The sequence below is a fragment of the Phascolarctos cinereus genome, unplaced genomic scaffold (genome assembly GCF_003287225.1).
Source record: "Phascolarctos cinereus isolate Bilbo 61053 unplaced genomic scaffold, phaCin_HiC Scaffold_3;HRSCAF=262, whole genome shotgun sequence".
Lineage (NCBI taxonomy): Eukaryota > Metazoa > Chordata > Mammalia > Diprotodontia > Phascolarctidae > Phascolarctos > Phascolarctos cinereus.
Window position 1 is genome coordinate 71,058,060 of NW_027555736.1, and position 9,757 is coordinate 71,067,816.

Below are 9,757 nucleotides of genomic sequence, written 5' to 3' on the forward strand. Positions count from 1 at the left end.
CACGTGTGGCTCCAGGAAGCCCTGGCAAGCTTGGCAGCCACATTCCAGTAAAAACAATGGGCTAAACCAGGTTGAGGGTAACAGGCAGGCCTCCAGCCCCTTGGCCAGGTAGGGGCATGTCCACTCCAAGCACACAAAGACCTCCCCGGAAGGAATGGGCAGATGAAAAGGATGAAGGTGGCTAGGGAACCCAGAGAGCGTGGTCAGACATGGAAGACGCCAAGGTCACCCACTGCATGCGGGCCATCGCTGGTCATGCTGACTTTTGTCTTGCCACTGGACTTTATTGACTGTGGAAGAGAGAGTGAAGCTGATGACTGCCTCACTTAAATTGAATTCGCAAAAAAAGGGTCAAGACATCTCCTTGTAATGTCTCTGGTCCTCTTCAAAATGAAGCCCAATCAACAGTGCACCATTAGCCATTTAGGAAAGCAAGATGCAAATGCTGCCGAAGGGCGTGTGTGTGTGTGTGTGTGTGTGTGTGTGTGTGTGTGTGTGTGTACGCAAAGGCAGGACTCAAATTCATTTCACATTTAAGGAAACTGAGGCAGGGAGAAGAAAGCTCATGCAGGGTGTAAACCAGAATCCTGGGAAAATGTGTTGAAATACTATTTTCTATACAAGCCCACCTGCTTGTAGTGAGAAAAATGCTACAGTTCTAGTACCAACCTTGCCACTTGTTCCTTTGGACAAGTGAGGAATTCCAGGCGCTTCCAGTCTGTATTGCCTGCACAGCAGAAGATGGGTAACTAGGGGTTCATCTGAGGTACAGAGGTGCAGTGGAAAGAAGGCTGGGCTCCAGGACCACTTCAAATCCAGGTTTTACACCCAACACCACCTATGTAATATTGGGCTAGTCATGTAAACGCTCTGGGCTTCAGTATCATCTATAAAATGAGAGGGCAGAAATAGGCTTGATGACCTCTGTTGAGATATTAGGACACACCCTGTCTTCCAGAGCCAAGGCCCAGCAAGCAAGCTGAGCCCTGAGCTTGGCATACATAGCAACAATCCTTTGCACTCATCTTCTGGAATTGATGGTCCCTGAGCTCAGGTGAGCACCAACAGGCCTAGACACAAGGCCCTGCTATGAACACTACACTGTTTGACTCTTTGTCTAGCCACAAGTATATCAATCAAGGTTCAGCCACACTAAAGTGGGTCCCCCCAACTAGGGGCTGGGCCCTGGCACATCTGTCTAATCTGCCTCCTCCCTTGCAAGCCATTTCCCTCACTTTGAAATTAAACTTCTGCTTGGTTCCTCATCTCCTGTCTCTAATCTCCTCTGTTCATCTCCTGCCATCCACAGGTTAGAGGCCAGTTTGATCTGGTTGATAGCTCTAAAAGCCCTTCTAACTCCAGAGGCTAGATATGCAAAAAATCTCTCAAAATTCCTCCTAGCTATATAAGAAAATGTTTTGTTTCTCTAAAACAAATATACCCCCATTTCTTCCCCATTCCTGGAGATAAGGTGAATAAGATAAGGTATTCCCCGATCAACTAGGATTAGTAAAGAAATCAGGATTGAAAGAAAGAAGGGTGGAGGCTGAGGAGTGAGGAATGAGGGAAAAATAACATGCTTAGCTAAATTCACCATTGCAACATTAGGAAAACTCCTCCCTGGGGTAGGGTTAGATGGCCTTAAAATAGAAGGTACTTCTATGGTTGTAATTCAGTCACATCCGATTCTTCCTGACCCCATTTGAGGTTTTCTTGGCAAAAATATTAGAATGGTTTGCTTTTCCTTCTTCTCCAGCTCATTTTAGAGATGAGGAAACTCAGGAAAATAGGGTGAAGTGACTTGCCCAGGGCCACACAGCTGGTAAGTGTCTGAGGCCGGATGGGGGGATATAAAAATCTAAGCCAGTATTTCAACTGGCGAAGCCATCTCCAAATGCTTTAACTCTAGTCAGCAGGTAAGCTGTAGCTCCATCCATTTCTCCTTCCTCTGCCACCAGCTTTTTTCCAACAACTTTCCTTGATCCCTAGAAGTCATAATCTACAAAAATGTCAGAGACCAGAGCAGAGAGGTAATTGTTCTTACACAAGTTAAGAAAGCTGGAGTTCCATCAGGTACTTGGCATAATAAGATGTTAGAGTTCAGAGAGACCTTCTTTTGTAGATGTGTGAACTGATGCCCAAAACCTGAAATTTAAAGTCATGCTACTAGTTAGTGGAAATGTTGGAGTAAAGATGTGTGGGTTCTAGTGTCCTAAAAGAAATTCATTAGGCTAGTTCTCCAAGTTAAAAGAAAGGCATTTATTGGGGTGATGTATTCCAGCAGGCACTGCTTCCACATAAGAAAGAAAGAACATAGGCGGTGAGCTCTGCTCCCCCAAGGGAGACAGAACAAGTGGCCAGGTTAGCTGTCTGGTCCTAAATACAATTTTACAGAATAGGGGGAAGGGAAACAAGAGAATGGGAGGAAGGACAAGCACAGCTCTAGAATGCCTGGCATATCAGGTAGTCCAGAGGAGCCTTTGTCAGACAGATAAACAAGGAGGACAGGAAAGGGGAGGAGAAGAGTTGTTCTGGAACATCAGGTAATTGGGGGTGCTTTGTAAAAGCACACAGCTAAGTCCATGGTGGGGGGCTTCAATGCATAGTCTTCTTTGATCATTTTTCTGGCTGGTCACATTCTGCGTCTTATCTCGTATCTCACATCCTGCATCCGGCTTGCTCCATCTGCCTAGAGCACTCCTGTCCACCTCACCTCATCAGCAGAACCCAAACTAAAGGTACAGGGCTCCTGATTTCCCATCCACAGGTTGTCTTCCCAAGACACTCCTTTTATATAAAGAGAATTAAGTCAAATTTATAAGAATATGACTCATTCCCCAATTGATAAATGGTCAAGGGATATGAACAGGCAGTTTTCAGATGAAGAAATTAAAGCCATTTATAGTCATACTAAAAAATGCTCTAAATAACTATTGATTAGAGAAATGCAAATCAAGACATTCTTTTTTAGAAGGCATCCTTGTTAAATGTCCAAGCCTAAATGAAACCTTTAAAAAATTAGAACAGAAACAGATCTTGTACTTTTCACAGCTGTGGATAGGACATGTATCCAAAAAATGTGTAGAGGCATTGCAAAAGAAAAAATAAATAATTTTGATTACATAATATTGAAAGGCTCTTCCACAAACAAAATTAAAATCTTGGATAAGAAGTAAAACTGTCAAGTAGGAAAAAAAATCATCTTATTAAGTATTTCTGATAAGACTATGGTATTGTTAACCTTAATTCAAGAGAAAACAGCCAATTAGGAAAATTAAGATCTTCATTAGGGGCAGGTTGGTTACAGGTCAGGGTGCCACACAGCAAGTGCTGGGGTATCTGAGGAAGGGACTGGGAGCAGGGTTATTATAGGGTACAATTGTCAGAATGGCCAAGCTGCAGGTGGGAGGGGGTAGGAGCATCTCAGTTTCTCAAGGTAAATTGTTTTTCATAACAACCAAAAATCCATAGAGAAAGCTTGGGAATCCCTGGAGGGGAGAGTTTTGGACTTTTACAAAGTAATCAGAGGCTAGGAGCATCTGTGTCTGGTCACCTCCTAGTCCACTGTGTTTGTCAGTATCTAAGAGACATAAGTAATAAAACTGCTAAGACCAAAAGCTATTCCCCAAAAGACAAATGGTCAAAGGATATGAACAAACAGTTCTCAAAAAAAAATGGCAGACTATTAAGAACTATATGAAGAATGCTCACCAAAACGATCCTGACGGGGCAGCTAGGTGGTACAGTGGATAGAGCCCTGGAGTCAGGAGGAACTGAGTTCAAATTCAGCCTCAAACCCTCGACACTTACCAGCTATGTGACCCTGGGCAAGTCACTTAACCCCCAATTGCCTCGCAAAAAAAAATAAACTTAAAAATAATAATCCTGAGGTTTCACCTCACACCCAGCAAAATAACAAAGATAACAGATAGGAATAGTAAATGTTGGAGCCATAGTAAAAGGCTAACACACTAATGCTGTGAATTAGTACAATCGTTCCAATCTGGAATTATGCAAATAAAGTGACTCAAAAAGTCCATACCCTTTGAAAATAAGCTATAGATCCTTGGGTGTGTACGCACACACACAAATATACCTTCACTATCCCTCGTTTCTTGTATAATCACCACAGTTAGCATTTCTAGAACATCAAATAATATTGGTGACAATGCATGTTTTTTTGCTTTACCCTTAATCTTATTGGAAACTCTTCTGGCATTTATCCATTACGAATAATTTTAGCTCTTGTTTTCAGAGAGTTACTATTTACAGTATTATTAAATGTGATATTATATAAAGGTACTTTATACCTGAAAGTTGCTACATAAATAAATCTATGTTATTAATATCCTAGGGGCAGCTAGATTGTCTAGTGTATAGAGTGCCAGACCTAGAGTCTGAAAGACCTGAGTTCAAATTGGGCCTCAGACATTTTCCAGCTATATGACCCTAGGCAAGTCACTTAACTTCTGTTAGTCTCAGTTTCCTCCCCTATAAAATAGGAATAATAATAGCATCTACCTCCCAGGATCGTTGTGGAGCTTAGACAGCACAATAATTGTAAGGTGCTTAGTACTGTGCCCGGCACCTGATAAGCACTATATAAATGTTACTATTATTATTTTTATTAAATGTAAGTACTCTATATTGGATTTGAATGTGATCAAAATGTTTGAAAACTTCACTGTTCAATTGGGTATATTTTGCTTTAAAGTGGATAACTTGGGGTGGGAGAGGGGGCAAAGTAGCAAAGACCTCTTTTATCTGTGAAATTTTTAGGACTTTCTATTATGGCAGAGTCCTGAGATCTCATCAGTCCTGCTGACTTCATGTGGTAAAATGCTAAAGTAATGAAATTTAAGAAACTAAGACCACTCCCAGTCAAAGCAGGGAAACTTACAAGTTTGCTTACAGGAAATTATGAGTTTTATCTGATAAATTATTTGGCTATCACTTAGGAAAATTATGAAATGTTACCTGTTAATAAATAGTATGTATTGAAGCCACATCTTGGAGCCAACTTAGTAACAATAGACCCTAGATCCAAAGATTTAATTTTTGGTTTAGGAGTTAGTAGGCAATCCAGAATTGTAGGCTTACTGTAGTCAGAATTTTTCCAGGGTTTTGAGTCAACTATCAGGTATTCATTGTATAAGCGAAACTCTAAAATGTGGTTATTCTTAATTTATAAATGAGGGATAAATAAGACGTTCTTATCAGCACTCATTGTTAACTGTTACTGCAGTAACATGAGAAAAGTAACAATAACCTAACCATAAGCTGTGATTAGTTTTGATATCTGGAGTTGTGTTTGTCCTTCATTCTCGAAGAGGAGCTTGACATCAGGGAGTTGATGACATGACTTGCAGTTGACTTTGATTTAAGTGAGGGAGGGCTATGTAAAGTCACCAGCTCACTTTCTCCTCTAGAGCCATCTGGGTCCAGTGGTGAGGTATAGATCAGTACGACCGGAACAGGCCTCTAATGTTTGGGGCAAAATCTCTTGGGATTGTAATTTGATATTGTTCTGAGTTTTTAATATCAGGTATGATCGTCTGAATTGTCATTAAGCCAATAGTCCACCATTCAAGGGAATATCATGTGCTGCCCAAAGGAATTGTGGAAAGTAAAAATTTTCAAGAATCAGAGTTTATGGATAGATTATAATCAACTTTATCAACCACTGCTAACAAAAAGGCTCAGTGACCAGAGAGGCTTAACCTGTGAAACCTTCAATCCTTATAAAGTCTTTGGAGAAGGGTGAGGGTGGAAATCTACTCTGATTGGTTAACAAATAATGAAAAGAATGAATATTATAATAAAAGGTAGGCTTATTCTGATGAGGGGCTAGGGGGGTGGGTGACTGGGATCACTCGGTTTTGGTTAAAGAGAATTATCTGTGTCCGTATCACTTGCCTGACAAAAGGGAGAATCCTCATTTTCCCAAACCTGGCTGAGTAACACACAATGGGCAGGAATCCATCAGTTCACATAGCTTTATCTTTTGAATGGGGCTGAGTTCTTCCTCTCAGTAACAGCCCTGCGCTTCATAGGCTGCCTGAATAATTTACAGGGACTGACTTCTGAACGAGGAAGTAGAAAAGGGGAAAAGCCTTATTCCTAATTCAGTAATTAGTTATTAAATACATGAGAGAAATAATGATTTCTCTAGAGTACAGTCTGAGGACTGCTACTGGTGGACATCTGTGCCTGGGAAAATTGAGGGGACAACCTTGCTTGGACAAAGATAAGATGCTCTTAACTCATTTTCCCCATTGTGCTTTTTTCCTTTCTGAATGGGAAAATTTCCTACCTGATTAATTCTGAACTAGATATGATACACTGTAAACAATGTGGAACTTTGAAGCATTATTGACTAATAACTATGATTCTTACCTCAAATTAAGCAGAGATAAGGGAGTTTTTCCCCTATTATGGCTTCTGTAAGATCATTCTGTGCCCTTGAAAGTACAGTCTTGATATTGTCATAACCTCCTTTTTCCTTTCATAGCAAATTTCTGTGATCAAGGTAGGTGAAAAGTAGAAGTCGTTGCCATTAAAATACTAAATCTATTAACTAACAGATTAATACTAATATATCAGAGTTACTACAATAGGATGAAAGTATGAAAAATCTTGTTATTTTTAATCTGAATTTGTGGTCAATTCGATACCTTAATTCAGTAGATGCTTAGGCTTGTCATATACTTGCTAATAATTATATATGCACATATAAGAGTAGGTCTTTATCTATTCTTCCAGGATGATATGAGAAACATATGAACAAATAAACAAATAAATGTGTGTATCTGTATCCTCAAAGAGAGGGACAGGATAAAGATAAAATGGGGGGGGGGTTGTTTGTTTGTTTTTAAATTTAATGATGTAGTAAACTTTGAGGAACCATCAAGATTAGACTGTTAGATATCTGAAGACTAAGAAATATATGTATATGTGTCTGTATATACATATGTGTGTATTTGTGTGTATTTGTGTGTGTGTGTGATTGGCTTCCACATATTTCTAACAGGAAATTCAGGCTTCGAGTATGTTTTAGTAATAAACTGGATTAAGGATTTTACATACAAAATTGCATTGATAATTGTGAAGATATTTTTAAATCATCTTTTTTCTGCTTTGAAGTGTGTCTGATATTAAGGAACAGAAGGGTCCATTTTCGAAGTCAGGCCTTCATAGGCTTTTTTTCCCCTAAAGATTCTTCCTTTAGTCTATTGATAGCATTGTCCATATATACAGGGTTGGGTAAAGACAGAAAGCAAATGCTATGTAAAAATCGAAATTCTCTGAAGTTTCAGGTGAATTATGGATTCCCAATTTGATCTCCTTCTTATACCTCTGTTGTTAATGGGATTAGATTCATAGGATCTGAACTGATTTTTGCCTCATGCCTCAATTACTGGAAGGCCAATTTGATGAGATTTTGTCATGTTTTACTAAATCATACTGAATCTTATCACTAGCAGGCTTTAGCAGCATTATCTAGAGAATATCCACAAGTGATGGGCAACCTGGAGATGGTTAAGGAAAAACCTCTACACGCTTGCCCTGCTCCACACACAGCCGTTTGAGAGGTGTACAGAGGGTGCTTGCCAGACTTCTAAAGATCACAGATACTGCCAGGGGACTCAACACCCTGAAAGCTAAAGCTATATTGAGTTTCTTTATTCATTCTATTGTAATTTTGCTTTTTTTTGTTAGTTCTGTGAGTGTTATGGACTATCACCTATTCTGTAAGCTGCTTATCATTTCTGCTTGGACTGATTGATACCAATGTGGGAACCAAGGCCCTTTCATTCAAGGTTGCTGGTCATGGTTTGCCCATGGTGTTTATGCAGAGGCCCATCGGGTGGATTCTAGCTGTCTTTTGTGTTTAACTCCTTGGTGTGACAAAATGGGGGAGAAAAAGTGGGCAACCTTACTTTCTAGACACCTGCAAATTGGTTTTAGCTCCTACCATTTGAACACCTGCAGACTGTCTTTGCTGAATAGCCAAAATCTGTGGGCTACAGATATATTTTAGGGTGTGGGTAGAAGACTTCCCAGATCTCCCCAGATGCCAACAAGGTTGCTGAGGGAATGACCTGGATCTATCACTCCCAGGTGAATCCTGCCATGGTTGACCTTAGCCCAATAGAGGAAGCAACCCCTGATCAGCCCCTAGACCCAGTTAAGCTGAGAAAGGACCCGTGTTTGTCTATCCCTGATAATTAGGACCCAATCCCTCACATGTTATCATGACCCTTGTCCTTGGGGAAGAGATGCCTCGGTGGGCCTGGGGTCGGATATCCAAGTCTCGTATGATTATTATTTTGCAATCAGTAAAGCTAACCCAGATACAAAACAAACCAAATTGTACTGCCATGGGTTTAGTCCTCCCACTCATTCACTTTTAATTGGGAAAAGATCACTAACTTTTCACAATTCTCACCCACTTTGAGCTTGAGACATGTCATCAAACCACCAGTTTTGATCTATGAGCAAAATAGGACACAAGGTCAGGAAATGGCATGGCAAATGGGATGTAATTATACCATATCCCTGAAATGAAACATGACTATTCAGAATGGAAAGGGCCTTCTGAGAACTTTTCTTGAGCCAGGAGGCCTGGCACACATGGCCAGATTTTTTAGGATAGCCCCACAGGGATTTTATTTCCTGTGTAACAAAAAAGGGTTTTACTGGTTCTCAAATTAGATGGGCAGGTGTGGTTTTGGGCGGGTGCTCCTGGCCTCTGGCCCACAACTACCCTGCCTCCTAACACATACCTGTGATGCAAGCACGCAGTAATCCAAGTTTCTGCTACACTTTCCCCTTTAGTGATACTGAATGCACCTTTTCCATCCTACTAGCCATGTACGGGGCTAGATGCAGTCCAGTGCTCCTGAATAAAATGAACAAATTTTTGCAAGTATTTGTTAATGAAACCACAGGTGCAGTGGAGGACTTTAATACTGAGGTCTATGTACTTGGAGCTGTGGCCTTACAAAACAGACTGGCTCCAGATTTCCTCCTGGCAGTGAAGGGAGGGGTGGGCACCCTCATAGATCAGGAATGCTATACCTGGGTTCCTGACAACTTCAGTGACATCCATACCCATATGGACTTGGTTCGGAATGCTTGGAACATGTTCTACGTGGAGGATGGGAAAGAGCCCTGGTCCCTATGGGGAAGTCCAGCCTTTTGGCTCCCAAATCTCTCATGGAGGAAATACGTTTGTGGGTTTTCTCTTGTATGTCCTCATAGGGATTATGTGTTGCTTGCATTTATAATGCCTCCTTTGGTGCAAAGAACTGATTCCCAACCAACCCCCAAACTGTAAGCAGCGGAGATTAGGAAGGTGTAGTTGAGCCAAGAGGAGAAATATAGGTCTAACTGTGGTGCTGTACCGTGAGTATGGTTAGCACCAAAGAGAAGATTATTGTGCAAAATCAGCCACTGGTGCAGTTAGTGTGAGTGACCTCATGTCCTTTAGACTAAGTACAAGGTAGCTAGCCTGCCTGAAATGGCGGAGCACATATGCACCAATCCCATCTCCCCATGATGCTGTAATAAGGAAGGCCAGGTGCTGAGGCAGCACTAATCCTACCTCCTCATTGAAATGTGTATTAATTAGGATTGTCTTCCCCTTGTGTGGAAGTTGTTTACTCTTGTCTATAAAAGCAGAGTGCAAGTTGAATTCCAGGCAGGCCTTACTCCAACTGCAAGTTGCCTTGGTGCGCTAATAAACTCTTTTGTC

At 41.0% G+C, this 9,757-nt stretch overlaps 1 protein-coding gene across 9 annotated transcripts in view; it reads right to left on the reverse strand.

The window, feature by feature from the left end:
• Positions 1-2,235: 2,235 nt before the first annotated feature.
• Positions 2,236-9,757, reverse strand: part of GPRIN2 (G protein regulated inducer of neurite outgrowth 2) — a 50,520-nt gene continuing 42,998 nt past the window's right edge. For 8 of the 9 annotated variants that reach the window (XM_078150917.1, XM_078150914.1, XM_078150912.1 and 5 more), the window contains 3 exons: positions 8,787-8,902; positions 6,397-6,518; positions 2,236-2,787 (listed from right to left, as the gene is read on the reverse strand). The gene's annotated coding sequence lies outside the window, so the exon portion shown is untranslated. The remainder of the gene's footprint in view (positions 2,788-6,396; positions 6,519-8,786; positions 8,903-9,757) is intronic. The other variant, XM_078150918.1, reaches the window with a different exon arrangement.